The following is a 23,833-nucleotide window of genomic DNA, read 5'->3' on the forward strand; positions in this document are numbered from 1 at the left end:
ACAATGGCAGACCAATTTCCTACTTTCAGACAAATTACTGTTGAGGAGTTTTTATTATAATAGCAGGCAACTTCCCTACCACCAGTTAAAATTGAGTTGTGCAGTTATCATTATAATGACAGGCCCTTTTTACTGCTGTCAGCCAGCTTACTGCCAGTCCACAGAATTAGTGAGTTTCCATGAAAACAGCAGGCACTATGCCTAATGCTAGTAAAATTTTAGATTGGAACATTTGTTTATAATGGCGGACACCCTGGCCTCGAGCCAAACACAATAGGGTAGGGGACTTTCGAACAAAACTGCATGATCCCTTGCCTTCGGCAAGACAAATCGAGGAGCGAATTATTCATTAAAATGGTAGGCCTTCCTTACTAATGCCAGTTACGCAGGAGTTGGAGAAGGACCCATTCCTACTGCCAGCAGTCAAAGTCGGTGTAGGGAGTACTGATTACAATAGCAGACACACCCTTCCTAGATCGCTACAAATCAACATCAATGAATATATATAGATGGACATACGAAAGTATATGCATGTTTACAATATTGTAGACCTTCATTTACAGATTAACTGCTGCTAAACGGTACGTCATATTGACAAAGTATTGTACCGTAAGGCGCAGTATTTAGCGATCTAAATGGCTGGTCCTGTGATATTTTCTCGCATCTCATCTATTCATGGGTCAGATTGAGTCACAAACGTTGAATAGGTTGAAATTTGTGTAAGATTATCTTACATTGCATTACTTTTCGGATAATTATGTGACATAGCATTTAGCTCACATAAGGGTACTGGGTAGGCCAATGTTCGTGTAGAGTTTGATCATACTATATTTCCTGTAAGTGATTGAAAGTATGAATTATATAGGTAAAGAATCCAAATTTACTTAAAATCGAGAAATAGAGACGGATCTAACGTATAAGCGATACAGATACGACAAAAAGTCATAAGACCAAGGTTGAAGATCACTCTTAATTCAACGAAGATTCTGCCATCCGTTACGTGATAGGACTTCCCGTTTATCCCACGAAATACCTCGAAACGAAGGTCTGCACCATCATTAAAATTGCTTCCATATTTCGATATTCTTCGGGGATAAAAAATGAAAAAATTAAAGATCTGTGAAGTTTTTCGATCGTTACAGGCTGAAACGTATAATTTTGCCAAATTTCAATTTTCTTGCTTGTCTGGCAGATTATGCTGCAATCTGGAATTTGGGTGAGGGGGTAAAAATTATGTCTTTCAGGAAATTAAACCAAAGAATATGCAGACGATAATTATTACCCCTCAAACGGGTATCTGTACGAAAATTTCACCAAAATAGTCACTGTACAGGCACACACAGTCGGTACGATTTTATTTATATAGATAGATAAGGAATCTGCTCAACGTACAACATATTTTGGCTACGTCCGCTGGACTTAACCTGCAAAACAAACCATTCATGATATCTCAATTATTAATCCTCCTGTCGAAAAATTCACATGAGAACAAAAGTTTTAGAAATGGATTTCCATTAAGGATTGTAGATTTCGATTAATTTCGGATGTGCGTATTTTGAGGAAGTGCAAAATCATGGTTCCGGTTTCGGATAAACCCCCAGTAAATTTAGGTATTCAGAAATAATATTGGCTCTAAAACCTACACAAGGACTGGTGGATTCTAAATATCAAGTTTGGTAGAAATATATTCAGTAGTTTTCAAGTTATAAAAGCTCACACAATCAAACAGACAAACAGACACCAAAATTAAGAAATATGCAGATGGTCATTATTACAACTGAAACGGATAAGAGTACGGAAGTTCCGCCAAAATAGCCAATGTATAGACAGACGGCCGGGTCGTTGCGATTATATTTATATAGATGACAGATAAGCATGGGCACGTTTGAAAGTGCAAACCTTCATTTCGAGATTTACTGCTCCTAAACGGTACATCATACCAACAAACGGTTTGCACCCTCAGGCGTCCCTTTTATCGCTCTACATGTTTGGTGTTAAAACAGTTTCTCGTATCTCACATATTTATGGGTTCGGTGGAGTTACGATATTTGAATGGGGTGAAATTTGGGTACATTTTCTTCATTTTACATTATTTTTCACCTATTTATGTGGAAGCTAGAATCATGAAATTAGGTTCGCATATAGCCATTGGTCGTGTCAATGTGCGTGCCTAATTCGATGACTCTACTTTCCTATAAGTGTGTCAAACTAATTAATACACGTGTAAAAAGCACAAAATTTACGAGCCATCGAAATATACAGCCAAATCTACCCTATAAGGGAGAGAGAGAGAGAGAGAGAGAGAGAGAGACGACAAAATATCACAGGATCAAAGTTGCAGATCACTCGAAATTGAACGGAGATCGTGCCATCCGTTTTGTGATAGGACTTACCGTTTAGTCGCGAAATACCTCGAAACGAACGTCTGCACCGTCATTAAATTGCCTATATTTCGATATTATTCGGCATAAACAGTGAAATATTTAAAGATCGTGGAAGTTTCCGTAGGTTACCGGCTAAAACGTATAAATTTGCTTAATTTCAATTTTTCAGCTCGTGTGGCAGATTGTGAGGCAATCTTGATTTTGGGCGGGGGGGGGGGTAAAATTTAGGACTTCCAGGAAACTATAGCTAAAAAATATGCAGGTGGTAATTATTACCCCTTAAACGGAAAGCTGTACGAAAATTTCGCCAAAATAGTCAATGCGCGCACACACGGTCATTACGATATGATTTGTCTAGATAGATAAGGAATCTGCTCCACGTATAACACCTTTTGGGCTATGTCCGCTAGACTTAGCCTGAAAACCGACCTTTCATATTATCTCCCTTATTAATCCTCTCGTTGAAAAATGCACACGGGAAAAAGAAATTAGAATTGGATTTCCAAACAGTTTGATCGTTTTCCAGTCAGGTTGGTCTTGTACTTTATATATTGTTGGAGAGTAAAAATCACCATTTCGGTCCCCTATAAAACCTCAGTCCATTCCGGGAATTTGAAATGGTATAAACCTTAAAACCCACCTTTGGAGGGGTGGATGCTAAATATAAAGTTTGGTTCAAATATCTCAGTAGTTTTCAAGTTGTAAGAAATACGCTTTACGCGCACCCGCTCTTGCGTTAAGTCCGGTGGGACTTGTACCGAAAAACGGTCTGTTAATGATATCTCCGTTATTAATCCTGGTATCGAAATGATGCACATGAGAAAAAAAAAAGGTTTAGTAATTAATTTCCATTAAGGCAGGTAGATTTCCATTAAGTTTGGTTGTGTATATTTTGAGGGAGTGCAAAATCACGGTTTCGGTTTCGTATAAACCCCCAATTAGTTCAGGGATTTAGAAACAATATTTGCCCTAAAACCTACCCAAGGACAGGTGAATTCGAAATATGAAGTTTGGTGGAAATATATCCAGTTGTTTTCAAGTTATAGAAGGACAGACACACAGACAAACAGACACCAAAGCTAAAAATTATGCAGATGGTCATTATTACACGTGAAACGGATAACTGTACGGAAATTTTGCCAAAATAATCAATGTACAGACACACGGTCGTTACGATTTTATTTATATAGAAGAAGATATATAATAAATAACTCGCTCAAAAACGCCAGGTGGATCAAGTTCAATCAAATTATCTGCCACATTCCATCATATACATCATAATCAACATCTTTATCATCAGCAAAGTTATCAAAACAGTGTTGCCACTTGATGTCTTCCCAACCTTTTTTCTAGGTTAAATAAGGGATTTATCTGTAAACTTCCAACACAGAAGGCCGAGGTTTGAATTATTCTTTGTCAAGGTGTAAAATATTCACGTGGAGCAAGCATCCAGAGAGAAATAAATAAAGAAAAAAAGAAAGAGGTAGGGTGTAAATACTGTTATCGACTGGGATACGATGTGTGAACATCGAAAAGGACGACTTTTAGTAAAAATACATTTTAGCTGCAAATTAACTTCCGGAATTCACTTCATCTCATGAGTTCAACCGAGTTCCAGTTTAACACTGGCATTTACGGACGTAATTCACACATAATTCTGGAGTAAGAGTAATATATCTGTCATATCTGTAAAGTGGATCTGAATTCTTCAAATACATTCATACAGAATGCAATGCCATTCATGAATCCCTGGTTATTAAAGCTTTGGGAGGTTCTCTGTTGGCAAAATCCAGGATATGCCGATTGTGTTTATCCCTTTGGTCATGTTGTCTTCCTCTTGGTGTCAGTTCGTACCTTAGAATCCCTCCCAGTACCAATTTCGAATGCCTGGCATCCGTCCTGCGAACAATACGGCGAACCACAGCTATATTCAACCACTGCTATATTCAGGTACCTCTTCTGTTCAGGACGTCATTCACTTCATCTCATGCTTTCTGCCCTTCTTTCCATCACTGCATGTAAAACCCAGCATTAACATCTCCATACCTTTAGTGCTGTCCTGAGTTGTCCTTTCGTAAATTCATTCAATGTTCAAGTTTCAGAGACACAAGTCAGCATAGAAAAAATACACTGTTTTCTTCAAATTTACAGGAATGTTTGACTTGAATATGGACAACACACCACAATACCAACCACCAAAGAAACAGATAATAGTGAGTATAACCCTGCACATAGGGCTGGCGTCAGGAAGGGCATCCGGCCGTAAAAATGTTCCAAATGCACATGTGCCTCACATTCCGCCCCTGGGAATGCACAGGTGTAGGAAAAGCTCTAGAAGAAGCAGAAGAAAACGAAGAAGAAGTTTTGTCCTGACGATTGATGAGAGCCTTCTAATTGCTTGGGTGCCAAGCTTGATGAGCGAAAAATTTCCAGTCTTTCGTCTCGCTTCATATTTACAAGCTGGTGAAGGTAGGAGTATCCACTGACCTTTCCTAGATGCGGCTTTCTGATCTGTAAACTTCCTTCGTAACTCATTTACTGTTTTGGATTTCGTTAAGCTCTCGCTCAAGCCCACTGACTGACATTACGGGGCAAGATCTGTAGACCTAACACAGGATTTGAATACTTCAAAGTCATTAGTGTACAACGCAAGGTCATCAAGGAATCTCTAGTTATTAAGCCTTTTCCCATCAATTCTAATTCCTTTTCATCTTAGCTTTCACGTTTATAGACGCTATTAATTTACACATAATTATTTCACATTGCATTCAACGGAGTAGAGTCGTCGCGTGTCAGTCGAGGCTGGCAAACATTTAGGAGCCACTCATTAATCTTCACATTCCTGTAAATTTGAAGAAAGTTTTAGATCAGTGTATTCTTTCTATGCTGTCTGTGAAACTTGAACAATGAATGATATTACTAAAGGAAAACTCAGAACAGCTCTAAAGGTGTGGAAAATTTAATTCTGGGCTTGCACGAAAAATGGAAAGAGGGGCAGAATATATGAGATGAAATGAATGACGTCCTATCGAGAAGAGATAGCTGAATATAGCAGTGGCTATGGAGCCAAGCTTTGCATTCGGGTTCGAACCCCACCGTCGGCTGTCCTGAGAATGGTTTACTGTGGTTCAGGTGGTAGTGTCGGCCTCCAGATCCCAAGATGGCGGGTTCAAACTTGTCAGAGGTAGTCGGATTTTTGAAGGGCGGATAAAAAGTCCATTCGACACTCCATGTCGTACGATGACAACATGTAAACGATCTCTGGTGTCGCATTTTGTGTTTACCCGACAAAATTCATTTAATCTCAGCCATAGACGCCCAAGAGAGTTTCGGTTTACTCGATCTGCCATCTAGTAGGCCTAGAATAAAACGGAACGTCGAAGTTGACGAGCAGACAGCCAGATGGTGGTAGCTGAGGCCATACGATTACTATTATTCCTATTCATAGGCTACATCGGATTCTTCCACATCCTTAGCCTATTTTCATTCACCATTATTCAATTCATATTCATTAACTCCTCAACTGAGGTTAGCGTCAGGAAGGGTATCCGGCCGTGAAAACATGTCATAAAATTCATCTCACGTTATCCTCTGTGTTGCGATGTTTCAAGCCTTGCCGGCCTTGGAGCTACGTCAGGTTATTTATTGACTCTCCTTTTCCAAGGTAGCGTATTCATTACTCCATGCGCTTTGTGGCAGATATGTGTGGTTAAATGCAACATCCCCATATATTTAGCCTCTAGCTCGGAATAGAGTCTTTGTGTGAATACAGCAACTATGGCAACTTCTAAGAACTTTGACGTTCTGTCTCTCCTGTTGTGAAGTGCGAATCTTGACTCAGACCATTATCTTTCAAAGATTAGGTCAAAACGTCTTCCAAGGAACACTAAGAAGATCAAGTGGAAAACATCATCAGGTTTGATACAGAGAAGCTCAGATCCAGTAAAGAGTTCACCCAGAAGCTCGAGTCTCAAGATACAGATAACTGGGATCAACTACAAGAAGCACTAGTCAAGACAGCTAACAATATAGCCCCATTAACAAAACCAAAGAAACATCCATGGTGTACTTACGAATGTGATGTCGCTTTGAGACAAAGGCAGCTTGTTTGGCAGAAATGTAACTCACAGAAGAATCAGGACAATCTATCATAATTCTTAGACGCAAGAAAGCATGCTGCCAAAACTATCCACGGGATTAAGCGTATTCTCGACATGAACCAGTTGATACAGGTAGAGAATGATTTAAAGAAAAACAATAGTCGAGTGTTCTATAAGACCTTCGAACGGAATCTCAGCAAATACAGTCCCCTAAGTCTACATTTTAAACGACGAGATGGTAAAGTTGCCTATAACAACGAGGACAACTGTCATATCCTGGCGAATTATTTCGAATTACTCCTCAACTCTGGAGCTCCAGATTCCAGTTTCACCTTTGTAGACAATGCGCCTGCCCACTCTGATTCATCACCTCCCGCAAAAGAAAAAATTAGACACATCATACCTTCGCTAAAAAACAACAAGGCACCAGGGAAGATTCAATAATTGCCGAAATGTGGAAAGACGCAGGAAACAAGGCAATCGATAAACTAACGGAGATATTTCGCAATATTTGGGAAACTGAAGAACTTTTATGTGGCTGGTCCTCTGCACTGATCCACCCTATTCATAATAAAGGTGACAGAATGAACGTGAACAATTATTGAGACATTTCTCTGCTCTTAATAACCTACAAGTTTCTTTCAACGGCTCTTCAAACTAGAGCAAAGGAACAGTTAGACTTGCAGCTGGGTGAATACCAAGGAGGTTTCTGGAAAGGATCTCCTACCTGAAACAGAGAAGAAAGAAATGTGTATAGTCACCTTCGTAGATTTCAGAAAGGCTGACGACTCAATTGACCGAGCCACTCTTACCGAAACCTTGCAAGAATTTGGCCTAGAAAATAAAAAAAGAGCAATTATCCAGCAGACTCTTAATAACACCCCCTCCAAAGTGAAATTTATGGGAGAGATTTCGGATGCCTCTGAAATCAGGGCGGGAGTCACGCAAGGAGATGGTGTCTCACCTTTACTTTTCAACTGCGTACTTGAGAAAGTCATCCGTGAGTAGAGGAAGGGAATGAGCAGCAAAGGTGTTGAAACAGGGATGGCTGTAGAAATATGAATCTGAGTGATAGCTTGGCCTTTGCAGATGACTTTGCAATTCTTTCAGATTCACTAGACATTGCCGCAGAACAAATCAATTAGCTGGAGAAACAGGCGGCAAAGGCGAGACTCCAGACCTCCTTCGAGAAAACAGAATTTCTTACATTATTAAGTCAGCACCGAGAGTGCTAGAGGTAGGAGATGCAAGAATCAAACGAACGGGGACATTCATATACCTTGGAAAATTGGTAAATTCCAGTACTTCTGAAAACGAATGATTTACATCACGAATCTGGAAAATGGAAACGGCATATCAACTAATCAAAAACGACTACAGGAAAAAAATCTATATTCATGAAGTCCAAGATACGACATTGCTATATCGTAATAAAACCGGAGGCACTATATGCTGCAGAACGCCTTACTCTGAATAGGAAAGGTTTGATTGAGAAATTAGAAATAAAAAGAAAGGCAGATCTTAAAGAAAATCCTAGGGCCAATCAAAGACAGTGATTTTAGAAGACGACCTAATCATGAACTCTACACACTTGTGGAAAAGTTCACAGACACCATTCGCAGGAGGAGAATTGTTGTCTATAGCAACATCGCCTGCATGGATCCTACAAGCTGAGCAATAGGATCGTTAATTACTTCCTCAACATGAAAACCAAAGAGGCGTGATTCACGGAGGTAGAAAAAGACTTGCAAGAAGTGAGGATAACACCGGACGAAATCCAGAAATGCATTCCGCTAAAGAAGAAACTCCAAGTGCATCGTGGTTTAGAAGAAAAGCCGAAACTAATTACTGGCAAAACATGAACTGAAGCGAGGAAGGAACAGCATAGGATTCGAATGCGGCGAAGGTTAAAGCCCAAGCACAAGGGAAAGCAAAAGGACAGATGAAATACCGTGGTCCGTAGATGGCCGAAACGGCAGCAAGAAGAAGCAGTAGAAGAAGAATACAATATTATTTATTTTACGTCCAAATACTTTTATGACCTTCGGGGACACTGAAGTGACAGAATTTTGTCCCGCAGGAGTATTTTTTCGTGCCTGGTGTTCTATCGACACGAGACCGGAAGTAACCGAACTAAGCCGGGATAGAACCTGCGAACTTGAACTCAGAAGACCACCGATTTTACTGTCCGAGCTACTCATCCGGGTAATATGGAGCAAGTGCTAATAAGACAGAATCTTTGTTAATTTATAGGTAACAGGCCTACAATAAAGATAATGCTCAATAAAAACGAATTGAGACTTAGACCTAATACTTATACACATAAGGAAAACAAATAAACAAACCCCGTGAGGCTACAGCCTTGATGTTCCTTGGAATACCAAGTGAACACTGCTCAGCTAGAAGGTATGTAGGCTATGGGTCGTGCGTGGTCACCGTGACGATTCCTCTCAGCCGTTATTCTTGGCTTTCGAAAAACGGGCCTCTTCCTCACGGTCAGATAGCTCCTCAATTATTCTTTCATGAACTGAGTGGATCTGGAATCAGTCCTCAGATCCAAATAAAACCTGATCTAGCCGGGAATCGAACCCGGAGCCTCTGGGTAAGAGGCAGGCTCGCTACAGCTGTATCGCGGGGTGGCACATATTAATTTAATTAATTTTTGAGTCACATGCTCTTTGGCTGAATGATCAGCATTGTAGGCTTCAGTTCGGAGGATCCTGAGTTTGATTACCACCTAGTCTGGGTACTTTTGCTGCGTCTGGTTAATCCCTCCCACTGTAGGGCTGGGTATTTGTGATTGACTTGATTCAAAACTATTCATAAATATACAACACACCGCATCACCAAACACCACACGAACACGTAATTGATGAACTAATTCTTCCTCACAGTGTTGGCACCTGGAAAGACATTCTACCTTACAACTTGGCAAGTCATCAAGTGCGACACAGAGCGTATCCAGAAGTCCACAAGGGTGTGGGTAAAGCAGTAAAAGGAGAAGAATACTAAGAAAAACATTTACTTACTTAGTCCATTTACCCTGCAGGGTTGGTTCTTCCCCCGGGCTAGGAGAGGCATCTCACTTATATCGCCTCAAGCTCAGTACCTTGGAGCGTGAGACGTTCGGTTGGGGATACAACTGAGAAAGAGGGCCAACACCTTACCAAGTGGCCTCACTTGCTGCGCTGAAGACAGGCCTTATGGGGGAAGGGAAGAGGAAAGGAAGCTGCCGTGTTGTTAAGTTGGGTACCATCCCGGCAATTTGCCTGGAGAAGAACTGGGAAACCACGGAAAAGTTTTTCGAGGATAGATGAGGAAGGAATCGAACCCCCTCTACTCAGCTGATCTCCGCAGGCTGGGCGAACTACGTTCCAGTCCACATACCAATTTTCAAATTTCATGGTAGAGCCGGGAATCGAACCCGGACCTCCGGAGGTAGCAGCTAATCTCACTAATCACTACACCACGGAAGTTGATGGAAGAACAATATGGAGTTTAAATTATTTATGATCTCTTTGCCTTTAAGCAACCTTGAGATGAGAGGTAATAATAATAACAATAATAATAATGTTATTGTTTTACGTCCCACTAACCACATTTTGAGATTTTCGGAGAAGCCGAGGTGCCGGAATTTTGTCCTTCACGAGTTCCATTACGTGCCAGTAAATGTACCGACACGAGGCTGTCGTATTTTAGCACCTTCAAATACCACCGGACTGAGCCGAGATCGAACCTACCAACACCTCAACCGTCTGACCAACTAAGGCCGGCAATATAAATTAATGATTACATAGAATAAATAAATAAATAAATAAATAAATAAATTGCAAATGGTGTTATTTTATGAAATTTACGTAACCAAATATGAAAATAATGAATGCAATTAAGTCAAGTAATCATGATGTTTACATGTATTTATTATGTCTCTAAATCTAGCTCTGTTAATTGAAACTGGATCGTGATACAATTTTATTCTGAATCTATTATGGAGTTTAAACGCATGTCATATTAAAAATGTATGTGTATATTTTTAAAGGACATCAGTTCAGAAACCGTGAATGACCACAAGGATCCTGAATTTTTACAGTTTATACAGTTTATTATATTTATTGCAAAGAAAGGAAACACTAAATTATTTATTTTGCAATTTAAAATGGTCACTGAGCCTTTTAAAATGACCAATTTTTACCAGAGTCTTGTGCTGGATTCCAAGTTTCTTCAAGATTTCCCACGTATGCTTAGGTACACTGCCTCTGCTTCCAAACAGCAGACCAATCACGGACCAGTTGTCTGGGGGAATGTTATGTCTCTCACTTAGACATGGGACGCATGGTTCATTAATGGTCTTCTTTTCCTGGTCGACTTCCTTGGCCTGGGATCTCCTTCGAACCGGATGGTTGGATCAAATCTGGATCGAGTCTGCTGGTGGATGGCAACAATATCTGTTTTTCTGTTGGATCCCTAGGAAGAGATACAGAGTATTTCTTCATAAGCTCGTCAAGTCAAATCTCTCAGTGCAGACGCTAAGGTTGGTCTCACTCTGCGATGACGGGTGTACCTAAGCAATTTCTCCTATGTGGCAGTATCCTAACACATTACCAAGAGTTTTATTCTCGCCATAGTCTGGATGACGGCAGCGGATTGTGCCAGGTCATCCATCAGGAACTGAACAAACTGATTTTACACGACATTTTGAGAGCGTTTGCCCACCCGAACTTGATAGTCCAGAAGTTTGCTTTAGGGTGATCCGTATAGGCTTCAACGCCTTTCCTCTTAAAGAAGGTAGTGTCGAAATGCGGAAGCTTAGTTCTCGTAGTAGTTGACGAATGCGCCGACCAGTCAGTGGATTATTAGTATCATCAGTATCTAACTTCTCCAATACTGACTTCTTTCCGACCTTGAACCTGAAAATAGTTATTCCTGATTTGGCAAGTGATATTGGCGTTCGTAATCTAATTCACTGTAGATGAAAATAGATATCTTCAATTCATGAGATATTTTACTTTTCAAGCATTTTCAGGCATTTCGTTACAAGTTTTTGCAAAGAAAGGAAACACTAAATGATTTGGTAGAAGTGATAATCATACATGATGACTTTCTGAAGTGTGATCATCTTCGCAGGAAACACAAAGGACACCGTGGTTTCCGAAAGAACTCAAGCTCAGAACAGGCAACAGTGGACTGGAGAGAGAAAGGAGGCCTACCAAAAACGAATGCGAGAATACTGGGCAAATGTTAAAGACCATGGCTGTCTGAATCGAAATAATAATAACAATCGTATGGTATCAGCTACCTTGTGCAGACATTTTAATTTGACGTCATATTGGCTGCCCGTGTGGCAGTTCCGATATTCCACTTTACAAAATAACAAACTAAACCCAATCCCTGTTAGATCTATGCTTGAATTGTCCGGCTCCATTATTAAATTAATACCGTGTTTCCTTTGGTCCAAGAGACTGCGGGTTCGATTTCCAGCCAGAATTTTAACCTAAATTGCTTAATTCCTCTGGCTCGGAGACTGGCTGCCTGTGACGTCTTCAACATTAGAATTCATCATAGGTAGGGATCCATCATCACAAACATGCAACTCACCTATAGGCGTCAGTTCGAACAGTGTTGCCAGGTCACCCAAAATTCAGGAGACCTCCCGATTTTTTCAATACACCAGAAAACCAGGAAAAATCTCCCGAAATTTCTTCTGATCCAGAATTAAGGAAACGTACAGTAAATAATGATTATTTGTACATAATATATTTTTGCCAAAAAAATCTTTCCTCGTCTCACTACATAATGTTTTATCGATAACATCACTCGTTAGGTACTTCCCCGCATTCATTTTAAGCCCGAATTATGTAATCTCCCCCCTCTTATTGAACACAAAACTCACGCGTGACCGCATCATTTGAAGGGAAATCCCCAATCCCCATATAGATCTGTATCCTGCTAAGACTTCAAAATATGCTCACAATTTTTTTTATTTTTTTATTTTCTTGCTAGGGGCTTTACGTCGCACCGACACAGATAGATCTTATGGCGACGATGGGATGGGAAAGGCCTAGGAGTTGGAAGGAAGCGGCCGTGGCCTTAATTAAGGTACAGCCCCAGCATTTGCCTGGTGTGAAAATGGGAAACCACGGAAAACTATTTTCAGAGCTGCCGACAGTGGGGCTCGAACCCACGATCTCCCGGATGCAAGCTCACAGCCGCGCGCCTCTACGCGCACGGCCAACTCGCCCGGTGCTCACAATTTATACGCCTGATGAATAATTACATTTACAGGAACAGTGGGAAGAAGAAGAAGAAGAAGAAGAAGAAGAAGAACAGAGTGGCCAGAGAGAACGGGTGAGTAAAATTGTATATTTTTCTCACAATAACTTCACGTGACTTTTACATTCTTTAATTTAATTATATTATAAACTTTTTGTGCTCAAGAAACTATCGGATTTTCACTAAAACTCCCGAAATTTTTAGGCACAATCTACCGAGTTTTTATTTGTAGATCTGGCAAAACTGAGTTTGAAAGACCTGTACCAGGCATCATCGGGAGCCATGTGCTATTATTATTATTATTATTATGATTATTATTATTCATCATCATCATCATCTGTTTACCCTCCAGGTTCGGTTTTCCCTTCGGACTCAGCGAGGGATCCCACCTCTACCGCCTCAAGGGCAGTGTCCTGGAGCTTCAGACAATTGATCGGGGAATACAACTGGGGAGTATGATCAGTACCTCGATCTGGCGGCCTCACCTGCTATGATGAACAGGGGCCTTGTGCAGGGATGGGAAGATTTTTTTTTTTTTTTTTGCTAGGGGCTTTACGTCGCACCGACACAGATAGGTCTTATGGCGACGATGGGATAGGAAAGGCCTAGGAGTTGGAAGGAAGCGGCCGTGGCCTTAATTAAGGTACAGCCCCAGCATTTGCCTGGTGTGAAAATGGGAAACCACGAAAAACCATTTTCAGGGCTGCCGATAGTGGGACTCGAACCTACTATCTCCCGGATGCAAGCTCACAGCCGCGCGCCTCTACACGCACGGCCAACTCGCCCGGTGATGGGAAGATTGGAAGGGATAGGCAAGGAAGAGGGAAGGAAGCGGCCGTGGCCTTAAGTTAGGTACCATCCCGGCATTCGCCTGAAGGAGAAGTGCGAAACCACGGAAAACCACTTCCAGGATGGCTGAGGTGGGAATCGAACCCACCTCTACTCAGTTGAACCCCCGAGGCTGAGTGAACCCCGTTCCAGCCCTCGTACCACTTTTCAAATTTCGTGGCAGAGCCGGGAATCGAATCCGGGCCTCCGGGGGTGGCAGCTATTCACGCTAACCACTACACCGCAGAGGCGGACATTATTATTATTATTATTATTATTATGGTTGAATCTTAATACATTTTGACGGGTTATCACCAAATGTTGACCATAAATATTTTAAATTCCGACATGGAGTGCCACACAGAGATGTTCCAATATGTCAAAAATCCAGCTACATCTGTTGGGTTTGAACCCGTAACCTTGTGGTCCGGAGGCTAGCACTCCGTATTACTAATCCACAGGAGGAGGTACAGTTCATTGTTTGTGCTCTCTGACCTGCGTGACTGAATGGTTAGCATTGTGGTATCCAGATCGCTGTAGGCTACAAAGTTTTTGCTACAATTGAAACTTAAGCCTACACAAAACTTAGACTGATGAAAGTAAAATCGAAAGCATTGTAACATCGTGTAAGTAGCTCAATCTAAAGATGAACATCTCCGTCGAGTGTCAAATTTCAGAAAAGAAAATTGCCCTTATAAGGATGGTTATTTCTCCATAAATCTCTGATAAAATGACGGGTTGTTCTCTGTGAAAATTCTGGGGAAATGGAGAGTGTGAAATCCCATGTTCCTTGAAATCAAGAGGAAAGGTGTTTCCTGACTGTCCCAAACCCGACAAATGGGTAGGTAACAGGAATGTTATTTTTTTCATCTGAATGATCGAACTCTTTGAAGGTGTGTTGTAACGTACAGTGTTTGCCCTAGAGGAAGTTCTGGCGAGGCTGATGCATTTGAGTACTTCAAATACCCCGGATTGAGCGGGGATCGAACGCACTCTACCGTATAAGCCACTCAGCCTGGTAAGAGCTCATACGGAGTAGTCGAGTGTAAATTTACGAAGTAAATGCTATTGGATGTTTTGACGCGACAACATCTCACTCCACAGCATGCACGAAAAGTTGGCAGGTATATTACAGCCTCTGTCTGCCAAGCTGTAATTGCTATATCCAATGTTCCCATATAAGATAAATATCACAGTAATACACTGACTGAACAAATGTCACGGGATAGCGGAGCACTGATGCACACCACACGCCCCCTGTGCCGGCTGCAGTTGTATAGGAGACCTTGTGAGCAGTGCCTGTGCATATGACAGGTGTAACATGGAGCGTCGTCGTGAGCTGACAACGTTCGAACGGGGTATGGTGGTTGGTGGCCGACACATGGGAAGTACGATTTCGGGAGTGGTGTGGGAATTCGCCTTCACACGATCTACCGTGCCCAGGGTGTATCGTGAATGGTTGAATGCGGGTGCCACCGTCCACAACAGATGAACTACCGGCCGTCCAGCCACCCTCGATGACCGTGACCGGCGACATCTGAGACGGATTGTCAATAGTGACAGACGGGCAACCGTACAACAAATCACGGCTCAATTCAACACAGGCCGTACTAGACACGTCTCCCAGTGGACAATCCGTAGGAACATAGGTACGCGGTATGTTGAGCTGCTCGGAGACCATCTCCACCCATTTTTGGCCTTCCAGGGCCCAGACGGTTCTGCGGTGTTTCAAGATGATAACGCGCCGCCACATCGTTCCCACGTCGCCTGGGAATGGTTCCAGGAACATGCAGCGGAGGTCCAAAGACTGCCATGGCCACTTAGAAGCCCCGATATGAACCCTATCGAGTATATCTGGGATGTCCTGGAACTCAGGCTCCGTGCCATGGATCCTGCACCCACGAACAGACCAGCATTGGCGGCCGCTCTGCAAAACGATTTGGTGTCAGCTGCGTACAGAGGACTACCAGTGACTTGTCGACTCACTTCCACGGCGTCTCACTGCAGTTCGCAGGGCCAGAGGAGGCCCCACACGCTATTCGGTGACTATCCCATGACATTTACTAATTCAGTGTACATTTAGTGTGATGATGCAAACTCTCTCCTTAGGGACCTCGTTATTGGAACCATCAATTACGAGCACTGTACACTCCGAAGCACTATAGTGAGTGAATGTGTTGTAAGATTTAAAAAATCTGGTCTCAATGTTTTCACAAGTAAACAGAATGGGAAAAGAGTTCCACAGAATCGAAGTGCACTTTCTCCAGAAATCTAATTTATGAGGAGAGGAAAAAACTAATTTCAGTCTATACCAAAAAACATTGAACGAAACGAGTGAAATTATATAAAACTATAATGTTGCCAGTTATACTTTTAAAAACGGAACACATTTTGTTTATTGCCCTAAAAGTTATACAGAAATAAAGTTTGGAGAAAGTTCAATTTGGCTCTCATGAATGTGGACAGAATGCAAATTGATATCATAAAATACTAGCAGTTTTCCGCTGGCTCCGCCCGCAATGTACAAAGTATGGTGTTGTTCGTTACCTTCCTCATGGATGTATTTACAAAGTTCCGACTTAATGAAATAAAGCACATGATCTGATGCGGTAATAGAATGTAATATTATGTCAGCAAAACACTTGAAAATACATCACACAAAGAAATTGAATTAAACCTTCTTTGGAACAACACTACGCGCTGAATTGTTGAAAAGTCCTTGAAAGATCTTCGTCATGGAGACAAATGTACTCATAACTTTTCTCACAATCTACCAATTTAAGTAGTTATTACCTCAAAGGAAAGCGCTTGATCCACTGAGTGTTTTTAGACCAAAACGAACTGCGTACCTCAATTAGAACGAAAGATTTAATTGCTTCAATGAGAAAAAAATGTTGAAGAAATGGGATGTCAAATTGAATGTGCACTCATAACTTTCCTCAGAATCAACCAGTTTGAATAGTTAAGATCTGAAATGAAAGAGCTTGATACACTCAGTGTACTTAGGCCAAAACGAACTCTGTACCTCAATTAGAACCAAAGATATGATAGCTTCAAAGAGACAAAAAATTGAAAAATTAAATAATTTGAGGAAGACGGAGTTAAGTGATTTATAGTACCTGATGACAAATCTGTTAATGAATACCTTCCAGTTAAAAAAAGAGTGAAGGAAATTGACTGGATAGAATGGCCAGACTGACTGACTTTAGTTTTCATCAATTTTTTATAATTTATGTTGAAGTATATAAACATCTTATACGGAATTAAATGTCAGCAATATCATATTTTAATGTTTTGAAATTGTTAATAATATTATTATGTTAAGGTTACGTCCCGTTATAATAGTTTGGTTGTGCTGTCAAAGGGACAGACCATAAGAAAAATCACCAATTCACCGTAATGTGAACTAAATTTATATGAAAATGTTTTTCTCTTCTTGTACTGTACCCCACAGCATTGTGTTTCATTATGCTCGAAGAACTCTTTCTCATCAACAATATAAACATAGAATTTCGGTGTTTCAATATTCCTCCACTCCTCACGAGAGTGCTTGTTAAACAAGATCTCCACATCGTTTTTATTTTCTCCGAAATTTTATAGCTGCGTGCAGTAATGAACGTATTTCTGAATGAACCTAAATGAGTTTTGAAATGAGGATCAGCACACATAGTCATTTCCATGCAGATTCCCTCAGTGAATTATCACCTGATTATATTACAAATAATCACTGTGATGGTCAAGAGGGAAACTCTGATTTGTTAACCCTAGCTTTGAACCATACTGCACTTAATCCCTAGGAGGAACTCCTTTGCGAGGCCAAATGGTGACTACCACAGAACTGAATGTTGATTAAGTGTTGTTAGTCACCAGGCTCCTTATCATCCTCATTGGAAAATACTGTAGTAAAATATACTATACCGTCAATTTTGCACAGTTTTGTAGAAATTGCACTTTAATCAAATCAAATCAAATATAAGTACCATTATCAAAATACAAGTACAATTTCTGAATATTGAACATTTGTACAAAAGTTTTGAAATTAGGCGATTTGTCCGTCTAAATACTAATATTTCCCTCTCATGTAGGATACCGTTAGCAAGTCCTCTATAGCCTCGTATCTCAACGGTTGCCATATGCCCTTCAGGTAAAAGGGTATGCGGGGTCGAAAGTGTGACATTTTCATGATTTGCTTCATATCGACGTCCAAATGTAAATTCCGACCCATGATGCGTCTATTGGTGAATAGATGATCTTACGCCCAGCTAATCGGTACCATTGCGGTAGACTTAGGGCAATTAGGGCAGAAGATGCATGGTGTATGAGTTGTCTAAATTACCAAACGTTTAACATATTACGATGCTCGGGTTATATTACTGTAGCCAGTCACCCGTGTCGCTAGGTGACCAGTCAGATAAGTTAGTTCGCTATAAATAATATATATAATATATTAGCCGCAAGGAAAAGAAATCAATAAATGATTTTTTTTTTAAATTCATTTCATTTATTCAATTTACTGGGGTGACAGTTGCCCAATGTGAAGCAATTCATTGTCTCTGCAGTAATTACTTGTAAAAAGGAAAACGTATTGGTTGACTATCTACGATGTCTTGCGCCGGGTGACATTCTCAAGAAAACACAGAGGGAAGTCCCTCCACTCACTCTACCGTAATTCTTCTACTTGTAACAACCAAACCTGTCTTAAATATTTCCATTCCTTGATTGAAAATTACTTAGTTCCTCTTCACTTGAACTAAGCACTAAGTTTTAAACTACCCACAAAAATGTTGTATACAATACTTATCTTAATTTTGGTGTGTATTGTTACAGTTACAATGAGGTGAGACAATGATTCCAGCCAATCAATACATTTTTACTAGTTTCAAGCATATAATGTTCATCCTCAGTCCCTTAAAGTAAACAATTGACAAATTATTAGATTATATGTATATAGATAAAACAATGACGAAACTTATACTTAAAATTTGGTGAAGTGCTCATTGTGTCTTAAAAAAGTAAACCGGGTAAATTGACCGTGCGGTTATAGTCGCGCAGCTGTGAGCTTGCATCCGGGAGATAGTGGGTTCGAATCCCACTGTCGGCAGCCCTGAAGATGGTTTTCCCATTTTCACACCAGGCAAATAATAGGGCTGTACCTTAATTAAGGCCACGGACGCTTCCTTCCCACTCCTAGGCCATCCCTATCCCATCGTCGCCATAAGACCTATCTGTGTCGGTGCGACGTTTAAGTAAATAGCAACAAAAAAACAAACATAAAAAAGCAGATTTTTGCGTCTGGTGACGTCACAACAGGTAAATTCTTGAAATTAAAATTACTTCTAATGACATTCATATTGGATAAAATAATATTTTAATGAATGTCAAATTAATAATAATTTCATGTGGCTATTTCTAGCCGGGTGCAGCTCTTGTAAGACAGACTCCCCGATGAGGGTGGGGGGCATCTGCCATGTGTAGTTAACTGCGTGTTATTGTAGTGGAGGATAGTGTTATGTGTGGTGTGTGAGTTAAAAGGATGTTGTGGACAGCATAAACACCCAGCCCCGGGCCATTGGAATTAACCAATGAAGGTTAAAATCCCCGACCCGGCCTGGAATCTATCCAGGGACCCTCTGAACCAAAGGCCAGTACGCTGACCATTCAGCCAACGAGTTGGAAAATGTCAAATTCATCCCAGCTGATTAGTTGAGTCTGTGGAAAGTACGTCTGTGAAAATTTCAACATTCACTATAATCATGAATGTCACATGAGTACTAACGTTTGAAACCCACAAATGTTGGGGTAATAAGATGATACTGAGGAGAAATTGCCAGTTTTTCGTGAGAGAGCTTTAATAGAGTTGATTGCCTATGTTTAATTTATAAACTTCCATATTGTTTATTGAAGCCGTGCTCCTACTTGAAGAAAAATTCGAAGTTAATTACCCAATTCGATGCAATTCATTGACTCTGTAGTTATTACCGGCCACTTGTAAAAAAAAGTGTCAAAGTAATCTTTCCAGTTTGACCTTGTCTTGAGCGAGAGCATGTTACGACGTCACATGGTTGATTAGGTGGAATCCTTACCTCAACTCATTGTAATAACCTAAGAATGTTTTCTCGGATTACCAGTATTTTACAGCAGTACTGAGTGATAGAGTACCGTGCAGTTTACTGTAGTCTGTATGAAGTTATAATTACACAGTGACAGTTCCGTGTCACCTACCACAGTTCAGTTTCTTTCCGGGTCCCTCAAGGCGGTGGATCCGATTAAAGGAGATTGGCTGCTAGATGATTGATGTTGACTTAGTAATTAAAGGGGAGGATCTATCTTCTTCAAAGGACTTCCAACGTCACTTACTTCAAACGGAGTTTCTCGAGCAGAGCTAACGTTATTAAGGGTGATATATCAGTTCCCCTTTATTGAAGCCGTGTTCCTACCTGGACAAAAATTCGAAGCTAATCACGTGACAAATTAATATTTCTGGTTTGAAACTGTCGTAGGTGAGAGCATGTTACAACGTCGCAGGAAAATTAGGTCACTTCGTAGAAAAGTTTAGAATTCGAATTTTTACTGGACGGTCCATACCCCTCCCCCCACCCTCTGAACGAGGGAATGGAATGCATTCACGTATCCCCTGCGTGTTGTAAGTGGCGTCTAAATGGAAACAACAAGGTCTCACAACTTGGAAACGTGGATTGGTGACAAAGGCTCCCCTAACAGGTTCCACTATAACTACTAGTGCTCAATGTTTTCATTCCACCCCCGAAGGGGAAGGCGGGCCCCTTAGACAGTGACGCCGTCTCTCAGGCCAGGAGATTTGTATTGGAGAAGGGGATTTGTGGTGAAGTTGAGGGGATTGGCGGCCGTCCCGACTGTTCTGACATTTGTCTTAGTTCAGGAGAATGGAAAACCATTCTCGGGACAGCGGACCGTGGAGACCAGCCCCCTCCGTCTACCGAATACAGCGGCGCAGAATCACAGTAGAATCAACGGCCACCGCTCCTCCTCTGCTCCATTGGTTGGTCGGAGTGTAGATGGTGGCTTTAGTTCTCGCTGCCGGCATTTCTGAGACTAGTTTTTCGTTGTTAACCATGGACTGTAGACTATCTCGATTAAGGCCACGGCCGATTCCTTGTAGGTTCTATTTCTTCCGCTTGCTTGTGCAAACCTCCTCGCTGTCAACATTCCTAACCAATCAACCTTGCTCAACTCTCCAGACTATGACAGTATCAATTTTGCGAGGCCGAGGGAGTCTCTCAATTTCACATCCTTCGTGATTCTTACCTTTATTTTGCCGATACTCTCATTCTTGCAAGGATCAAAATTCTTCCTTTTCTCTTCTCTCAGTGATATTAAGAAGGGTTTGTTTTCCAGTTTCCTTTAAAACAATAATCACCAGCTGCACCGCTATCTTTGGTGAGGTAAGGTAAGGGTTATTCTGCCCGAAGGCAGGTCCGAACCTCCACAGAGGTGTTCCTGAGCCGGAGTTTACGTGCGATACGGTGGCCAGTTCCTTTCCGCTCCTCCATCCCTTACCCCCAACCAACAGCGCGTGGCAACACATCCAACTCCTGACCACGCCCAATGGTGCTTAACTTCGGAGATCTCACGGGATCCGCTATCTATGGTGAAAGGAACATTATTTGAAACGTTCGACAAGAGATGATGGGGGTGGTGATAATTATCATTTTAATATGAAGTAAAACTTGGAAATCAACCTGTCTTTACACTAATCAGAAAAAAAATGGACGAGGTTCAATCCTTACAAAAATTAAGCAAAGGAATGCAAAGTCATCTCCGTACAGGCCATGAAGGCCCCTGGAGGGGTGGAAGGTAAAGGCTTCCACTAGCCGTAACCTCGGCACTTGATGGGGTAGAGTGGTTAGCTTTACACCAGGCCACCTTTGCCCCCCAGGAATTAACCTGGTATTCATTTTTGGTGTAGGCTGCATGAACCTCAGGGCCATGCGCACCTCAGGATGTGGAAATCTCGTTTCTTGAATTTTACGACTTTCTGAAGGGAATTTGAACCCACCTCTTTCCGGGAGAAATGAGCACGCTTTTACTGCCTCGGCCAGGCAGCCTCTTTCCAAAAATAAGGGTATCATAAATAAAAAAGTGAAGAACAACGAAGGGCGTGAAAATGAAGGACATACTAGGTATATAACTGGAGAGGAGGGCCAGTACCTCGCCCAGGGTGCCTCACCTGCTCTGTTGAACAGGGGCCTTGTAGTGGGATGGTGCTATAAGCTTTACGTCGCAGCGACACATATAGGCCTAGGTGTTATGGCGACGATGGGACAGGAAAGGGCTAGGACTGGGAAGGAAGCGGCCGTGGCCTTAATTAAGGTACAGCACCAGCATTTGCCTGGTGTGAAAATGGGAAACGACAGAAAACCATCTTCAAGGCTGTCGACAGTGTGGTTCGAACCCACCATCTCCCGAATACTGGATACTGGCCGCACTTAAGCGACTGCAGCTATCGAGCTCGGTGTAGTGGGATGGGAATAATGAAAGGGATAGGCAAGGAAGAGAGAAGGAATCGGCCGTGGCCTTCAGTTAGATACCATCCCGGCATTTACCTGGCGGAGAAATCGGAAACGAAGGAAAACCACTTCGAGGATAGCTGAGGTGGAAATCGAACCCCCCTCTACTCAGCTGATCCCCCGAGAAAGAGTTGACCCCGTCTCAGTCCTTGTACCACCTTTAAAATTTCGTGGCAGAGCCGGGAAACGAACACGGGCCCCCGGGGGGTGGCAGCTAATCACACTAACCTCTACACCACAGTGACGGATATTTGTCATTCTAAATTTTAAATATTTTCAAAAATACAAGGTATTTGCTTTCAATTTTTGGAAAAGTAACTTATTTGTTACGATATATAACAGAATTCACGTTATTTGTCACCAGATGGTATCTAAGGAAAGCATTCAGGTGTTATTTCAACCGGTATTTGGCATTGTACGTTGAAATTAGCGCTGTTACTCATTTCATTAATTCAGCAGCCAATCCACGGGTGTCTGCTCATTTCAAGAACTCAACGAGACTGTACAATAATTCATGAACTGTGAAAAATTCCGTGCAGTTCATGAAAAGAGCACGTACACTATATGCGTGTAACATACACATACATCTTCTTTATATACTGTTATGCCTTTACAAGCTGTCCTCACTTCATCATTCCACCAAGATGTTCGCAATTTCCCATCTTCACACACAGTAGTTTATCCTAAAGCATTCCTGTAGGCCACCCATTCTCATTCTAAATCCTGAAACTCCGTGCTGTCTATTTTTTTTATACATTTCACTAATCATATCCATGCACATCTATCTAATTTCCTCGTCCTTGGAGATACTCTACACCTATTCGTTTGCAGACGGCTTTCAGTTTCTTTGCCCTAGATCTAGAGATACTTAGTTCACTACAGGTCAGACAATGGTCTGTATCATCGAATCTTTTTCGGAAAACCCGCACATTCTTAACAGATTTCCTGAATTCCAAGTAGTATTTGATGTAGTCTATTACGGACCTGCTGCCCCCACCATCCCATGTCTAGCTGTGAATAGCCTCTTGCTTGAAGAATTTATTCGTAACCGTTAATCCTATACTAACCCAGAAGTCCTGTAAACGTTTTCCATTCATATTAGCTTCCATATCTTCTTCACATTTACCCATCACGTTCTCATATTCTATTTTCACAACTCTCGCACTGAAATCGCCCATTAGCACTATCCTATCTTTGTAATTGACCTTGAATACGATGTCACTCAGTGCTTTATAGAGATTGTCAACTCCATCTTCATCTGCACCCGAACATGGTGAGTTGACTGAAACAATTCTCGTCCTAATCCCTACAACTTCTAAATCTACGCACTCCATTCGCTCATTTGTGTCTAACAGAAACTATGCTGCGTGAAACTGTATTCCTGATGTACAGCCCTACTCCGTACTTTGCCCTTCCCTTTTTTAACCCCTGTTAAGAAACTTTTATTATCTCATATCTCTTCTTCATAATCTCCATATATCCGGATATAATTAAATGCAAATACCTCCCAACGTATATTCTTTGCTGCATCACCTAGTTCAACGTTTTTTTTGTTTTTTTTTCATAAGTTCCACTAACAATGATCGCTTCCCATTGAATGCCATTTCAATTTTTTCTCTAAAAATATATTTGGAATATTTTTAGCAATTTGTTTTATAAACATTCTTAACTGTATGTATCAGATTGTATTAAATGAATGATATTC

This window comes from Anabrus simplex, chromosome 8, assembly GCF_040414725.1.
Source record: "Anabrus simplex isolate iqAnaSimp1 chromosome 8, ASM4041472v1, whole genome shotgun sequence".
NCBI lineage: Eukaryota > Metazoa > Arthropoda > Insecta > Orthoptera > Tettigoniidae > Anabrus > Anabrus simplex.